Below are 18,140 nucleotides of genomic sequence, written 5' to 3' on the forward strand. Positions count from 1 at the left end.
AGCGCTCTACCACTTGAGCTACAGCGCCACTTCCGGTTTTCTGGTGGTTTATTGGAGATAGGAGTCTCACGGTCTCTCCTGCCCAGACTGGCTTTGAACCACGATCCTCAGATCTCAGCCTCCTGAGTAGTTAAGATTACAGGCGTGAGCCACCAGCGCCCGGCTGGGAGACAAATTTGACAGCCTCATCTCCAATTAAACATCAAAAAGACAGAAATAGAGGTTTAGCTCAACTGACAGAGCACCTTCCCAGTAAGTGCAAAGCCCTGAGTTCAATCACCAATACCCCTCAAATGTGGGTGCGTAAAAAGAAAAATGTTTTCAACAGATTGGGAGGAATCCTACAGAATACAGTGCCCCTACTGGATTGTATGGTAAAGTGTTTATTTTTTTTTATATGTTTAGGTTTTTAGGAAGCTGCCAGACAACATTCTGAAATGCCTGCACCATTTTGCATTCCATCACAAATGAACTAGAATTCCTGTCATTCCACATCCTCAGTGGCATTTTGAATTTTAGTGTTGTGGATTTTATACAGCCCAATCCAGGGATAATATGATTATTTAATATGTTTATTTAATTTCCATTTTCTTAATGACATGTTTTTTTTTGTGCTGGTCCTGGGGACTGAATTCAGCCCCTTGCTGTCTCTGCACTTCTTTTGCTCAAGGCTAGTTGTCTACCACTTGAGCCACAGCTCCACTTCTGGCTTTTTGGTGGTTAAATTATAAATGGAGAGGAACTGGGTTCGATTCCTCAGCACCACATAAGCAGAAAAAAAAAAGGCTGGAAGTGGCTCAAGCGGTAGAGTGCTAGCCTTGAGCTGGAGTTGAGGGACAGCGCCCAGGCCCAGAGTTCAGGCCCACGACTGGACCCCCCCAAAAAAATTATGATGGAGATAAGAGTCTCATGGACTTTGAACCCCGACCCTCATATCTCAGTCTCAAGAGTAGCTAGGATTATAGGTGCGAGCCACAGGTGCCTATCTTTTCAAAATGTGGGACTGATTCTATTTATTTCTTTTTTTTTTTTGCTTTCAAGAAGTATTTCTACCTTTGAGATTTTATTTAGACAAGTGTATGCTAAGATAATCTATAACTCCTATTTCTTTTTTTTAATTTTATTTTATTTGTGAACATACGGTACAGAGGGGTTACAATTGTCTATTTATTTCTTAGCTCAAGGTCCCACAATGTCTACAGATTACCTTTCAGACTCCATAAAAAAGCTCCTAAACTCACACACCTCCTAGCTCCTTTTTAGTTATCAATATGTCTCACCTCAGGAAGCCTCCAATTTTGACCATCTAATCTTCATATTCGTAGGTTCAGAACACATCAGCCTCTGCACAGCTGTTTCTACCCTGCTCCACGAGTGACAGTCTCACACTCGGCTACCTTAGAAAGCCCTAATCACTTGTCAAGACTTGGCTAACAGAGCCAGGGACGTAGGTCTGACAGATCTGGTCTATAATGTGAAAGATGCTGGGTTCAATTCCTAGCATTGCCAGAAAAAGAAAATCTGGGCTCAAATGTCAATTATCCCCTGAAATCTACTACATTTACTGTCTTCTGGGCACTACCCTACCACACAATGCAGCCATAACCCTTTCATTTTTACATACATCTTGTTTTGCTAAACTACAAGCTTTTAAAGGGAGCAGGAACATTGGGTTTACTTTTGCATCACCCAGGGGAGTGTTGCGCAGACTGGTATTCAGAGCTCAGGAGGCTGGGATCTGAGGATTGTGGTTGGAAGCCAGCCGGGGCAGGAAAGTCCATGGGACTCTTTTCTGCTGTTAACCACCGAAAGGCCACAAGTGGAACTGTGGCTCAAGTGGTAGAGCGCCAGCCTTGGGCCAAAAAGGCCAAGAGTTTGGCGAGGTGCTGAGTTCCAGTCCCGGTAGAAACAAACAAGGATGTAACCACAACTGGTGTCATTGAGAAAGTTCTAGACCTCCTCCCGCGAGGGGGCGGGGCCGAGAGACGCAGCTGCCGCAGCGCCCGTGAGAGTTGCCCAGCACGGGGGCGCGGCCCGGCGGCTCCGGGCCGAGCGCCAGGAAACGCAGCGCGGCCCATATCGGCCTCAGAGCCCTCCCCATCCGGTCCGCTCGCCCTCAAGGGCTTCACCCGCGCTAAGCAGCCTGGGAGTCGTGCGCTGCGCAGAGCCACCGCCGCAACAGAGCCATTCCCGCCCTTTGTGACACCTCCGCCAATCGCTCGCCGGCGCTCCCGGAGTCCTCCAATCAGCGGCGGCGGGAGGGGCGGTGCGGAGCCTGGACGCGGCGCTGGCAGTTGGACGCTGCGGCGCTGGGCATTTGGGCGTGATGGTCCCTGTCCCCTCGGAGGTCGTGGAGGCCGAAGCCTCATCCTGACTGCGGCCAGGACGTGACAGCGGCGCCTCCCTCCTAGAAACACCTCAGAAGACAACCCTGGAAGTCCAGTGCTCTTCAGGACAGGATGCCTCCGCACGTTGATGGAAACCTCGCTTCAGCGGCTTAGCCAGGCTGGTGCTCACACCTCCAATCCTAGCTCCTCAGGAGCCTGAGATCTGAGGATCACAGTTCGAAGCCAGCCCGGGCAGAACATTCCGTGAGCTTCAACTAACTACCGAAAAGCTTCAAGTGGAGCTGTGGCTCAAGCGAGAGCAGCAGCCTGGGCAAAAAAAGTTCATGGACTGTGCTTCGGCCTTGAATTTAAGGCCCAGGACCGGCACCACAACAACAAAGGAACAGAACATGGCTGCTATTGGTGGACAGTACAAGGCCCGGAAAATAGGCATAGCCCGCTCCTTTTGGTCCTGCACACACTAAACTCGGCACGCAACCTAGGAGCGGAGGCACCTCCTCGCTTTCTAGCTATGCACCTGGTGTGTTTGCAACCCAAGTCTGCAGAGTGCAGGTGCATGACAGTGCTGGTCACACTTTTCACTTTAGAGATGAAGATCCAAGTCTGCTTTTGGTGTTATATGTCCTTGAGCCAGCTACTTAGCTCTGAGAATTTGTTTCTCCAATTGGAGCACAATGAAAGAAATAAGCATATACATACATACATAATATGTATATACACAGACGTATATATACACAGATATATATATATATATATATATCTGTAGTAAGGATTTTAATATCTAGTGTTGATACACACTTAAGTGAAGGCAATTGTTATAACCCTGGTAGTTTCTGCTACCAGTATACCTTCTTATCAGCCATTGCCCCTTTAGTGTCTTTGATAACTAAGAAAACAAGATAACTGAGGTCACATAATCTTAAGACATTTTGCTGGCTTCTTGATCACAATGTTTTTAAGTTTTATTTTACAGAAGGATTACAGTTACATAAGTCAGTGAGTATATTTCCTTTTATACAGTATCATCCCTTCCCTCACTCTCTCACAGTCCCTCCTATCTCTAGCCATGAGTTGTACAGTTCACTTTCAACAGTGTCCAGTGAACACCACTACTGTATTTTTTCACCCTCCCCTCACCACACAAGCTCTGTGCTTCAACCTCACAAAGATCATGCAGAAAGAAAACAGAAACAACAAAGAAAAGACCTCTTGTTTCCACATCTTGGGAGTTCAAGAGAAAGAGGGGTAGGGGTACATAGACATTGGATTTTGGTCTCACTGTGTGTGTCTAGAATCCTGTATATCCCACTTTTTTATTTCTTTAAAAATTGGTTAGTCATAGGGCTTGGGCATGGGCACTGTCAGCATTTTTGTTCAAGGATAGTGCCCCACCACTTTGAGCCACAGTACTACTAACAGTTTTTGAGTGGTTACTTGGAGATAAGAGTCTCATGGGGACTATTTTTCTACCGGGGCTGGCTTTGAAACACGATCTTCATATTTCAGCCTCCTGAGTAGCTAGGATTACAGTGTGAGCCATTAGCACCCGGCCCCAGTGGTTTTTAGATCTAAATTCTGCATGAAAGAAAACATGTCTCTCTGAGCCTGGCTTGCCTCAGTTAGCATGATTTGTTCTAGGTCCATCCATTTCCATGCAAGTGACATAATCTAATGGCTGTGTAAAATTAAGTTGTGTATAGCTACCACATTTTGGGGGTCCACTCATCTATTGTAGGACATTGGGACTGTTTTCATATCTTGGCTATTGTGAAAACTGCAGCAATGAACATGGATGTGCAACTTACTTTATGGTATCTTGGCTCATGATGTTCAGGGAAGATGCCCAGTAGTTATATGGCTGGTTCATAGTGAAGATCTATGTTTAGTTTTTTGAGGAATCTCCAGACCGTTGTCTAAAAAGATTATACTAGTTTATATTCCCACCAAGAGTGCAATAGTGTTCCTTTGTTTCCATATCCCTGTCAAGATTTATTGTTGTTCAGATGGCATAGTGTTGGCCATTCTAACTGGTATAAGATGGTATCTCAGGATTGTTTTGATTTCCCTATCCTTAATTGCCCAGTTTTCATGGCAAAGAAGGGGCAACTCACAGGACTAGAGATTCATAAAAGTTGACATCAGGATATGTCCACTTAAACTTTCCCACACTTAACTCCTTTCATCATCTTAATGACTCACATCTTACAAGCAGCTGGGACCATTATAAAGACAAGCAACAAATCTAAAAATCTGATGCTATTTCTCAACTCTCCCTATTTTGTGAGCATTGTCACTTTGTAGTCCCCAGTGGCTTCAGGTGCTTGAAACTCAAGTGTACTTTCTAAAATGCCAAGGACAAGTGAGCTTACCTCAATGATAAGAGCATTTGTTTACCATGCATAAGGCCCTGGGTTCAATCTGCAGCATTGAAAGCATGTGTGTGTGTACATGCTTTCATATATATAGATAGATGTATATGTAGATATACACACATATATCCTCATGCCCATCTTTTGACATTGTGTACAGATAACACAATTATTTTACACATACCTGGCATGACAAGTTGAAAGCCTACAGCTTGAATATTTAACTAGCCTCAGAATCAAACAACAGGATCGGGTGATTCCAAGGAACAATATAGTTTCAGGCAAGGGCAGAGTAATGTTGTCCATGGGTGTTGTCAAAACGGAACCTATTAAAATCAACACACAGCCCAGAGGTCAGGAAAAACAGGTGGTTTATACTTTCCATCCAAAACCACATGAGCCAGTAGAGAACTTAAGAACAAGGACAAACAGAGGTTTCTGGCAAGTCACTGCCAATTTCTGGTGCTTAGGGGCTTATAGGGATTCTGTTTTAGCATCTGTTGTTGTTGTTGCCAGTTTTAGGGCTTGAACTCAGGGTATGGGTATTGTCCCTGAGCTTTTTTTGCTCTAAGTTAGCACTCTACTACTTGAGCCTCAGTTTCACTCTGTCTTTTTGGTGGTTAATTGGAGTTGAGTCTCATGGATTTCCTGCCAAGGCAAGCTTTGAACCTTAATTCCTACATCTCAGCCTTTTGAGTAGCTACAATTACTGGCATAAGCCACTGGGACCCAGCTTAGCAACTACGTATAAAAGCATGTTCCCTAGAAATCCTGAATCTATTATTATTCATTTTGGGTAAGTATCATTAGTCTGAAAGAGCAATAGAAATCCAGGTGAGTTGAAGATAAAGCAGAATTAAAAATGAAACAGAACATACCAGAGAGACATTCAAGAACTAGTGGACTCAGTCAAAAGTTGAAATCTGTGTGTAATTGGGATAGATGGAGAAGAATTAAAAGCTAAAGTAATTGAGAATATATCCACAAAATAACAGAAAACTTTCCCAACCTCAAGAAAGAGAATCTTATCCATCTCATAGAGGCATACAGAATTCCAAGACCAGAGAAGAGATACTCCTTGTTTTGAAAACTCTGGACTTAGAAGGAATTAATTTTAAAGGCAGCAAAATCAAAGGGAACTTTATTACCATGGAAAGAAAATTGGAATAATATTTCCCAACATAAACTCTAAATGCAAAGAGAGTCTGGAAAGCGATATTTAAAGCTCTGAATGACAGTTGTCAACCTAAAGTACCCAGTGAAGCTATCATTCATGATTGAAGGAGAAACTAAAAACCACACACACACACACAGAGACATACACACACATACACCTAAAGGAATTAACACTAAACCAGCACTACAAAAGATAATAAAGCATACAATCAGAAAAAGACAAAAGAAATACAACAATGATAAACCCACTAAAGAATTAGTTTAGTGAAGCAGGAAGAGGAAAGAAGCAGGTAACATGTTTAGTGAAACAGGAAGAGGAAAGAAGCAGGTAACACAAAAGCAATGTCAGGAGACACAGCATATCAAAGTATCAATGGTATCAATTCTCCAATCAAAAGACGTAGAGCAGTAGCCTGGATCAAAAACAATACCCAACCATTTGTTGCCTCCAAGAAACACATCTCCCTGTCAAAGATAAATTCTCAGTGAAGGGATGGTAACATCTTTCAAGCGAATGAATACTACTAGAAGGAAGAGATCTGACAAAGCAATAAGAAGAGATACAGAATGTCACTACATACTAATAAAGGCAATGATTCACCATATAGTGGAGCTCCCAAATATATTAAATACTCTTAGACATACTAAAACTAATTGACCCCAACACATAGTGGGAGACCTCAGCACTATACTCTCATCAGTAGCAGGTCAAAAGAAGATTGTCAAATCTCTGAATTAAATGACACCATACCCACAATAGGCATCTGCAGAGTATTCAACAATCACACAGTACAAATTATTCTCAACATTTCATGTAACTTTCTCCAAAATCATTATCTTAAGACATACCACAATCCTGTGCAAATACAAAAAAAAGATGTAATTTTCTGTATCCTTTCTGATCACAATGGAATTAAACTAGAAATCAACAAAAGATACTACAGAAATTAAACACATGGAAACTGAACAACACACTGTTGACCAATAACTGAATCACTGAAGAAATAGAAGAAAAAAAAATCAAACAACCTGCAATCTAGTGAAAATGAAATCACATCATACCAGAACATCTGGGATATGACAAAAGCAGTGTTAAGAGTAAAGTTCATAGCCCCAAGCACCTACAAAAAGAGAACAGAAATTGCTCAAGTAAATAACCTCATGATGCAACTAAAGCTTCTAGAAAAATAGGTACAAACCAAACCCAAAAATACTAGATGGAGAGAGAGAGTAAAGATCAGGATGGAACTCAGTGAATTAGACTTAAAAAAAAAACTATACATAGGGCTGGGAAGGTGGCTCAGTGGTAGAGTGCTTGCCTTGCATGCATGAGACCCTGGGTTCGATTCCTCAGCACCACATAAGCAAAAAGAAAAAAAAGCTGGAAGTGGCGCTGTGGCTCAAGTGGTAGAGCATTAGCCTTGAGCTGAAGAATGAGGGACAGGGCCCAAGCCCAGAGTTCAGGCCCCATGACCGGACCCCCCCCCAAAAAAAAACTATACATAGAATCAATGAAACAAAAAGCTGATTCTTTGAAAATATGATTTATAAACCCCTAGCTAATTTGACAAAAAGTGAGAGAAACCCAAATCAACATAATTAGAGATGAAAAAGGAAACATTACAACAAAATCCAAGAAATTCAAAAGATAAGGTATTACACTTAAATAAGATGGAAACCTATACCCAAATAAGATGGAAAATCTAGCAAAAATGGATAAATTTCTAGATGCATATGAGCTTTCTAAACAGAACCAAGAAGATAAAAACTACTTAAACTCATAACAAGCAATGAGATTGAGGAAGTAATAGTCTCCCAACATGGAATAGTCCAGGTCCAGATGGATTCACAGCAAAATTCTTGGATTCACAGCAGAATCCTATGGGACTTTGAAAGAACTAACACCAGTACTCTCTAAACTTTTCCATGAAATAAAAATGGAATGATCACTACTAAACTCATTCTACGAAGCCAGAATTAATTCATCCCCAAACCAGGTAAGGACCCAATGAATAAAGAGAACTATAGACCAATCTCTTTGCTGAACAAAGATGCAAAGCTCCTTACTAAAATACTTGTTAACAGAATTAAACAACTAACCAAGTATTCATTATAACCAAGTTAGTTTTATTCCAGAGATACAAGGCTTAATATACATAAATCAATTAATGTAATACACCACATTAACAGAACCAAAAACAAGAATCATATGATCATCTCAACAGATGCAGAAAAGTCTATCATCAGAATACAAAAGCTCTGAAGAACCTAGGAATAACAGGAACATTTCAACATAATAAAGGCCATATATGACAGACCTGCATCCAACATCATACTAAGTGGTGAAGAAATAAACCATTTCCTCTAAAATCAGGATAAGGCAAAGTTGTATGCTCTCTCCACTCCTTTTCAATATAACACTAGAATTCCTAGCCAGAGTAATATGGCAAGAGAAAGAAAGAAAAGGGATTCAAATAAGGAAAGAAGAAATCATGATCCTGTATCTGAAGGACCCTAGAGGCTCCATTCCCAAGCTACTTGACCTGATGAGTAACTATGGCAATGTAGCAGAATACAAAACCCATGAAAGTCAGTAGGTTTTCAGCATACCAACAATGTACAGACAGAAATGGAAGTCCAGAAAACAATTCTATTTGCAATAGCTTCAAAGAAAGAAAAAAGTACTTAGGAATAAACCAAACCAAGGAAGTAGAAGTTCTTCACAATGAAAACTATAAAAATCTGAAGAAAGTTGAAGACATTAGGAAATGGAAAATCTCTCATACTCAAGGATAGGTAGAATTAATATAAAAATGGCTATACTGTCAAAGGCAATGTGCAAATTCAATGCAATTCCCGTCAAAATCCTAGTGTTCCTCACCAAGAAAAACAAAAATTCATAGAGAACCAGATCTCGAACTTTACCAAAGAGCTATAATAACGAAAACATCTTGGTACTGGCATAAAAACAAGTCTGAAGATCAATGAAATAGACTAGAAGACCCAGAAATAAACCCATATACTTATAACCATCTGATATTTGACAAGGGAGCCAAAAATATACATTAGAAAAAAGACAGCCTTTTCAATAACTGCTGTTGGGAAAATTGGATATCTGATGTAGAGAACTAAAACTGGATCCTTATTTGTCACCTTTTACCAATATTAACTCAAAATGGATCAAAGACCTCAACAGCGGACCTGAAACTTTGAAACTACTACAAGAAGGAAGAGGAGAAACCTTAGAACTCATCAACATAGGCAGCGACTTTCTGAAGACTGTCCCTGGGGCACAGAAAATAGGAGATAGATTGACTTGGCAAATGGGATTATATCAAACTAAAAAGTCTGCACATCAAAAGGACATAGTTACTAAACTAATAAGACAGCAACAGACTGGGAGAAGATCTTTACTAGTATACCTGGGACAAAGGCCTAATATCCAAAATATACAAGGAGCTCAAGAAGCTACTACTGAAAAGAAAATTGTAATAACCCAATCAATAAATAAAGGAACTAAACAGACAACTCAGAAGAAGAATTTCCAATGAACACAGGAAATGTGCAACATCCCTGGTCATAAAGGAAATGCAAATCAAAATAACATTGAGATTCCATCTTACCTCAGTAAGATTGGCCAGATTCACCCCATTTGAAAATTTGTTCCTTTTATGGGGTTTATTTTGATGCAAATCCTAGGGCTTGACCTGAGGGTCTGGGGTGATATTCCTGAGATTTTTGCTCAAGGCTCATGCTCTACCACTTGAACCATACCTTCACTTCTGACTTTTTTTGGGGGGGGGTCCGGTCGTGGGGCCTGAACTCTGGGCCTGAGTGCTGTCCCTCAGCTCTTCAGCTCAAGGCTAGCACTCTACCACTTGAGCCACAGTGCCACTTCCGGCTTTTTTCTTTTTGCTTGTGTGGTGCTGAGGAATCGAACCCAGGGCCTCAGGCATGCAAGGCAAGCGCTCTACCACTGAGCCAACTTCCCAGCCCCACTTCTGACTTTTTAAATAGTTAACTAGAAATTTAAAAATAATTCAGACTGGGTTGGGAATGTGGCTTAATGGTAGAGAGCTTGCCTAGCATGCATGAAACTCTGGATTCGATTCTTCAGTACCACATAAACAGAAAAAGCCAGTAGTGGTGCTGTGGCCCAAAGTGGTAGAGTGCTAGCCCTCAGCAAAAAGGTCAGGGACAGTGCCCAGGCCCCTGAGTTGAAGGCCCATCACTGGTCAAAAAAAAAAATTATTCAGACTTTCCTGCCTGGGCTGACTTTGAACTGCAATAATCAGATCTCAGCCTTCTTAATAGCTAGGTTTTAAATTGTGAGTTACCAGCTCCAGCCTCTATTTATGCATTTTATAGTTTTCTTCCCCAAGTGTTGCTTCTATGTATCTTAATTTCTGATAGTGATGAGTGTGGAATGCCAACTGCATAAATTGGAAACCTCATTTCACACTTACACAATTCCCCCTTTCCCCATAAGTTACTAAGAACAAATTGACTTTACATCTCCAAGACAGATCCATTGTCTCCCTTTGTACATAATACCAACCACACCATACATACCCATAATAAAGAACAGCTTAAGATAGTGGAGTCTCCTCTGTATCTGGTAGGTAGAGCTCTCCTTATTTTATGCCCATCCTGCCCCAGTTTCCCTTGAATTACAGAAGATACTAATTACAAATTATATCTCTAAATTTGAGACCTATTTTAAGGCCTTGAATTTGAGGTGACACTTATTTACCTGTCTTTGACCACTTGCAAATTCTCTGCTGTAATTTTTTGCTGGCCAGCCCAAATGTTATAAATTGAAAATACTGTGGTTAAGAAAATATACAATTTTTTTCTTTCATATGATTCAATGTAAAAAAAATTACTCGGGTGATTCCAACACTTAGAGAAAGCTATCCCAAACCTACTTGGCCAGTATGATAGCTAGGCTGGTTCCAGCTTAATTATACATTCTGGTTTCCATATCTGAGGTTCAGGGTTTGAAGCCAGCTCAGGCAGGTAAGTCTGTGAGACACATCTCCAATTAATCACAGAAAAAATGCAAGTGGCATGTGGCTCAAGTGGTAGGTTGCTAACCTTGACAAAAGGAGCTCTGGGACAGTACACAGGCCCTGAGTTCAAGCCCCACGACTGGAAAACAAAACAAAAACATATCCACTGTTGGTTGGAATGTAAATTATTGAAGCTACAATGGAAATCAGTATGGAGACTCCTCAAAAATGTAAAATATAACTGCTATATATTCCCTGCTGCACTACTAGGAATCTAAGAATACAATCAAAAGACCTGTACACCATGCCTAATGGGACAGTAGTCACAATAATTAAGCTACAGAATCAGCCTGTGTGCCCAACGTACATAAATGCATTAAGAAATTATCACACATGGGGTTGGAGGCATGGCTTAGTTGGTAGAGCAGCAGCCAATGAGTGAAGGTATCAGGTACCAAAGTCAAGTCTGAGTCTTGAACTAAAAAAAAATCAGAAATATTCAGTCACAAAATGAAATTAATTCACCAGAAAATGTATGAAAGTGAATATCATCATGTTAAGCAAAACAAACCAGGCTCAGAAAGACAAATACGGCATGTTTTCTCTTGTATATGAAATCTGGATTTAAAAAAAAAAATGTGGAAGGTGTCACGTTAGGTGAAGGGGGAAACAAATGGGGTGGGGGATGGGAACAAGAGAAGGACAGGAAGCTGAATATGATCGAAGTATATTTATTTGCAAGTATGCAAATAAAATGTTAAAACCATTTAAACAATAAAATATCAGAAATAGTAAGTTGGACTTCATAGCCAATATGATAATGGAGAATAAATGAAAGGATGGTCAATTTTTTTGTTGTTGTTGTTTTGTTTTTTGGTCTGGTCGTGGGGCCTGAACTCTGGGCCTGGGAGCTGTCCCTCAGCTCTTCAGCTCAAAGCTAGAGCTCTACCACTTGAGCCACAGCGCCACTTCCGGCGTTTTTCTTTTTGCTTATGTGGTGCTGAGGAATCGAACCCAGGGCCTCATGCATGCAAGGCAAGCGCTCTACCACTGAGCCACCTTCCCAGCCCAGTCAATTTTTTTAAAAAAGGAATCTTCAGAGTTTGCTAGTGCCTGTGGCAGTCTCTGTTTCTGTCTCTGTCTGTTGGGGTTCCTTTGGCTGGGAACCAGCTGTGCAGGTTAATTAGTGCTCTGGTCTTGACGTACTGAAGCCAGTAACATTTCCTGTGAACTGGGCCCACTGTGGTCTTGTGGTTGATTCTCTTTTCCAGAATTCTTATCATTACTGTTCAGTGAGATCTATTTCATCTCCACTAGAGAAACCTGTTTTGCCCAGTGAACCAGCCAGACGTAGATATATCCTATATTTCAGTCTACCACCTCCCAGGGGCCTGAACATCAGAATCATGAGCTTACCCCACACGGGCCATGGGACCCAGCCACTTCTCTCCACCATATCTGTACTTTGACCTCCAACCTACTGTAGAGTCTTCCCAGGCAGTAATGCCTGCCATGACTTTGGATGGACAGAGTCCTCCTCCCCTGCTTTTGAATTTCCCTTAATCGTTAATGCTGCGATTAGGAAGGCTTTTGGCTGCAAGTGACAGAAACTTTGCATAATAATGATATAAATCACAGAGGATTCACAAGATTCTGGAGAAGGTGGTGTCAGGAGCAGCTTGGCAGCTACACAAGGCCATTTCCTTTTTCTTCTGGTGCTCTTAGCATGTACATCTTTTCTATCATTAGCTAATCATTATAAAATGATGGCCTCAGCCCTAAATATCACATTCACATTTAAAGAAACAAGTGAGACTGAAAAAAAAAACTCAACCCTCCTCCTGTTCTGGGACTTTTATGTTAAAATAATGTTTTTTGAGACTATAGAGATATCTTGTAATATAAAATCACATAGCAAGCTCTAGTTTCAAAGGAGGCTGGGAAAGATGAGAGCAGGTGAGAAGGAACTCAGAAATACCTAGTGATTAATCACTGTCTCATCTTTTGCACTTCTTCCTCTTTGGTACTTTGCAGGAGAAAGGGGAGGCCTAGACCCATATATTTTAGCACTGCTTCCCCTGAGAACACGGCAGTGTTTGGTTCGAATTCCTCATAGAGATGTTGAAGGATAAAGTGATTTATGTGAAGCACTTTACATAGTAACTCACTAAGAGCTAAATCCTCTATTGTATGTATGTACCACATTTTACCTATCCAGTCATGGACACTGGAATTGTTTCCACCTTTTGACTGTTGTGAAGAATGCTACTGTAAACATTCATGTACAAGTATGTGTCCAATTATCTCTAGTCCTTTGGGTATACAGAAATGAATTTTTAGCTAAATGGTAATTCCCTATTTAGCCTTTTTAAGAGCTGCTACCCAGTTCCAACACACATCTCCACATCCAAATCAACACATTTGTTTTTTGTTACAGCCCTCCTCATGGGTGTGAAGTTATTTCCCCTGGTAGCTTTGATTTGCATTCCTTAGCTATTGATGATGTTGAGTATTCTTTCATATACATATTGGGCTAGCAGAGGGACACTTCTAATAACTTTATCATGAAATCTCGTACACATGATAAAATAGTTCAAAGAACTCTCATATGCCCTTTACTAAAATTTACTAATTAGTATTTTGTGCCATTTTGACAACTTTCTCTCTCTACACACACACATGCACACACACACACACACACACACACACACACACACACACATTATCCATCTGTGTGAGAGAGAAAACAAGAAGTGAAAACCTTTATGAGTAATGTGGGTTCATCATGCCCATTTGTGTTTGAATACTTCAGAGCAGATATTTAAGTAACAAAGATTTGGGGTTGTTGTCATTGTTCTATATCACTTCAGTACATTTATCAAAATTAGAAAATTCAATGTTGACAACATAATGCTAATCATACACCAATTATCCCAATATTCTCACCCTGGGTTGCATTTTATCAGATTTTTGTTAGTCATATTTCATCTGAAACCACTCCTCAGACCTTCACAATCTTCCTTGATGGCTTGATATTTTTGAGGAGTTTGTGCTGGTTATTTCATAGAAAGTGTTAGTCTGCCATTTATTTGTGATTAAATACCAACTTTAAATATCAGGATCACCAAAACATCTGAATCATAGATGTACATCTCTTAAGGCACAATGGTGGACCTCGTTTTTATTCTATCACTGGTGATGACCTTGGTTGCTTGGCCAATGTGCTGACATCTTACAGCTGTCAGTTAAAGGGCTGGAAATGACCGGTTGAAAATACTGGTTTTCACTTATAATGAGTAAGCAATGTGGAGGAGATACTTGGGCAAGATGCCATATTCTGTTCATCTTTATGCTTCTGATCCCTAGCTTTCAGCCTGATGCCAATGGCTCACACTTATAATCCCACCTACTTAGGAGTCTGAGATCTGAGGATTGAAGTTCAAAGCCAACCTGGGAGAAAAGTCAATGAGACTCATCTCCAATTAACCACAACAAAACTGGAAATGGGACCTGTGGCTCAAAGTGGTAGAGTGCTAACCTTGAGCAAAAAAGCTCGGGGACAGTGAAAAAGTTCAGGGACAGCACTCAGCCCTGAGTCCCTGACCAACAACAACAACAAAAAGCTTTCAGTTGTGATTTCTATTTAATAAACTTCAGTCGAGATCAGGCACATTCTATTTAATACCTGACATGTTACTATAACCTCTCTGTACATCACCTTTACAATAAAAATTTTAAAAAATAAATTTCAGTCATTTTAAGTGTCTGGGTGAGGTGGATGGTTCTGAAAAGTGTGTTGACATAACATTAAGAATTTCTACCACCTGAAAAAGTTGAAAGTAGGTACCCATAAGGTCTGTCCTGAGAAGGCATAGCAGACTCCTCCCTCCTCTTGGTTAAGGCTCTGCCCAGGACCAGCATCACCTAAGTAACTGGCACACTTGGAGGCAGTCATCCTCCCACCCCCCCACATCTCCCCCCCATATAGGCATCTGTGTGGCTACACCTTCTCCCGCCCCGGCCTTGATAAGTCATGGCCTGGCTGTGGTTCCACCCTTTTTATCCCTGCTGCCAGGGCTTCCAACTTGACCAGAGGCGGCCCACAGCTGGAAAATAAACCTTTCCCCTGCCTGAACACCACATGCTGCTTACCTAACAGTACCTTTAAATAATATGGAACAACAGAAATGACTTAGATATGTGTCACCTTCATTTTAAGACCTTGGGGTCCTTTCTCTATTTAAAAAGTTTGTCAGGGCCTTGTGCTTACTAGGCACGTGTTCTATCACTTAAGCTATGCCTCTAGTTTCTCCTTTAACTTTAATTATTTTTCATTTAAGGTTTTAGACCAGGGTCCTTTTATTTACTCATAGATTCTTTCCTTTTCCAACCCAGTCCTGACACTGAAGATGACTGTCTTAGTAGGAACTCAAAACTGGATGCCAGAATGGAAGCCTAAATTGAAGCAAGAATCACTATGGTGTGGTGCTGTCCTATGCCTCCTCCCTGATCCAATAGGCTGCAGCCAGAAAGGGCATGAAAACAGACCTGAATTTGTTTCCATTTTGCCCCTTCCACTGGCTCTGAAACCATGTTGAAACAGAAGGGCCTCTCCTGGCACAAGGAGTTTATTATTGAGGTCTTGAAGAGGAGGCAGCGCTGAGTTGCTTATGCAGCAGGAGTTCACGTACTGTGGTGCAGAGATGCTCCATGACCTCCATGTTTCCCAGCCCCTCCAGGAAGTGGAAGCATCCTTTCTTCCCCTGGTCCAGTCCCGCCATTTGTCTAGGTTTCCACTGGTCGCACCCTCCTCCTGCGCTTGCCAGGTAATGGAGGCTGGCCTGCCGGGAACCCACACCCAGGACTCAGTCTAATGACCTCACCTCCAGCTCTCTTTGCCCCTTGTCTGTGCCATCTCACTTTGGTCTGGGTACTAATGGCTCAAGGTGCTCTCCTATGTCCAGTGTTCTGGCTGCAGATTGGATTAGCTGATGACGTCCAAGCCTTTCTCTCCTAGAGCTGTTGTCCAGTGTCCTAGCCTGCTGGAGAACATTTTGAAATGAGTCCATTTCTTGCTAAATCAGTGCAGGAAGCATTCTGAGCTGAGCCCAGGGCACCAGGAAGAGAAGGCAGCAGCCGGGAGGGACAAACCCAGTACTAAGCTGTTAATCTGAGAGAAATAGGCACAGCATGTTTATCTACCTTACACAGTACCTTTATTATCACTCTTCCTTTGAATACTGGACAAATTAAATATTTATTAAGTGCTTATCTGCTCCCAATCTCTCTTCCTTTTGACTTAAGACAAACCAGATAAGAAAATATCTCTATTGATTTTTATTTTGTTTTATTTTTCTGGTAGTGGGTAAGTAGGACAAGAAAGAGAGGAAGTACAGATGACTTCTGTTGCTCCTGTGGTGGACTGTGATGTTCACAGATGGAGCACCTAGAACAGAAAGGAAGGGAAAGCTTTCTTTCCACACCATTTCTCCCTCTCACATAACGTTATGGATATTTCTCAGGGTAAATCCAGGTGCCATGAGTATGGGTGCATGCCTGGATCACTCCTCATTTCTTTTTTTTTTTTTTTTTTGTTGGTTGTGGGGCTTGAACTCTTGGCCTGGGCACTGTCCCTCAGTTCTTCAGCTCAAGGTGAGCCTGCTACCACTTGAGCTACAGAGCCACTTCTGGTTTTCTAGTGGTTTATTGGAAATAAGAGTTTCACAGATTTTTCCTGCAGGGGCTGGCTTTGTACCACAATCCTCAGATCTCAGCCTCCTGAGTAGCTAGGATTACAGGCATGAGCCACTGGTGCCTGGCACTCCTCATTTCTGTATGAGATCAGGGGTCACAAACATTTGCATTATATTTATCAGACTTCTTTAGTTATGGCAAATACCCGTGAGAATCATTTAGGAGGGGGAATGACTGATCTCATGGCTTCAAGTATCTCAGTGTTGGTTGTTTGATGTGTTATTTGAGGTCATGGTTGAGCCGTGAAGCTGTGCCTTGTCAGAGGCCCAGATCCTCAAGGACTGACTGCAACCTCTAACACTGAGGAAAAAGAATCTTCTTTTCCTCCATTGATTATCACAGGTATTTGTTATAATAATGGAAAGCAAAGTTTTTTTTTCTTCTTTATAAAGAGAACTGTGTGTTATGGACACATGAAAAAAATACAATAAATACTAAGTTTTGTGTTGTCCAATTATGTGGCTTCAGGCAGCCCTGGTATCTTGGAACGTATCTCTCACAGGTAAGGGGAAATTTTTATATTTAATACCAGGAGTGGTCAGCTATTAGAATAAAAGGCTGCAGAGAAGTTAAAGAGTGAAAGTTAAAGAGTAGAAGAGGAGTGCTACTCTGAGTTGACTGAAGTGAGGATGAGCTTATAAATATATGGGTGAAGTGAAAGCAGAAAATGCAGAAGCCTGGAGCAGAATTTCCTTGGTTTGTTGAAGGAACATGGAAAAACCAAGGTGAATTTGTGATTCATGAAAGAGAAATGTTGGGACCTACCATTAGGTGGGAACTAAGATTTGATGAAGCCAACTCAAACAGAATTCATAAATACTCTGAATGTGAGTGGGATAACCAAGAGCTATTGAAACATTTGGATCAAGGGAACAACTAGCTACTCAGAGGCTGAGATCTGAGGATAACAATTTGAAGTCAGCCCAGGAAGGAAAATCTCTGAGACTCTAATCTCCAAGTAAGCACCAAAATAAATCTAGAAGTGAAGATAAGGCTCAAGAGGTAAATTGCCAGCCTTGAGTAAAAAAACTAAGTAAAAGTGCAAAGCCTGGAGTTCAAGCCCCAGTGAGCACAATTTTTTTTTTTTAGGTTGTGAGGCTTGAACTCTGGGCCTAGGCACTGTCTCTCAGCTCTTTAGCTCAAGGCTAGCACCCTGCCACTTAAACTATAGTGCTGCTTCCGGTTTTCTGGTGGTTTATTGGAGATGAGAGTCTCATCGATGTTCCTGCCTGGGCTGGCTTTGAACCTCGATCCTCAGATCTCAGCTTCCTAAGTAGCTAGGATTACAGGTGTGAGCCACCAGCAACTGGCTACCAGCACAAATTTAAAAAAATAAAAAGAAAGAAAGAAAAAGTAAAATGGGGGGGGGGAGTGAAGTGTCTTGTGTTTTGTGTTGCTGTAACAGAGTACATGATGCTGTGCATAAAGTAAAAAGGTTTAGTCTGTCCATCATTCTGCTGTTTGTAAAGTCCAGACTTTAT

This window comes from Dipodomys ordii, unplaced genomic scaffold, assembly GCF_000151885.1.
Source record: "Dipodomys ordii isolate 6190 unplaced genomic scaffold, Dord_2.0 Scaffold259, whole genome shotgun sequence".
In the NCBI taxonomy this organism is placed as follows: domain Eukaryota; kingdom Metazoa; phylum Chordata; class Mammalia; order Rodentia; family Heteromyidae; genus Dipodomys; species Dipodomys ordii.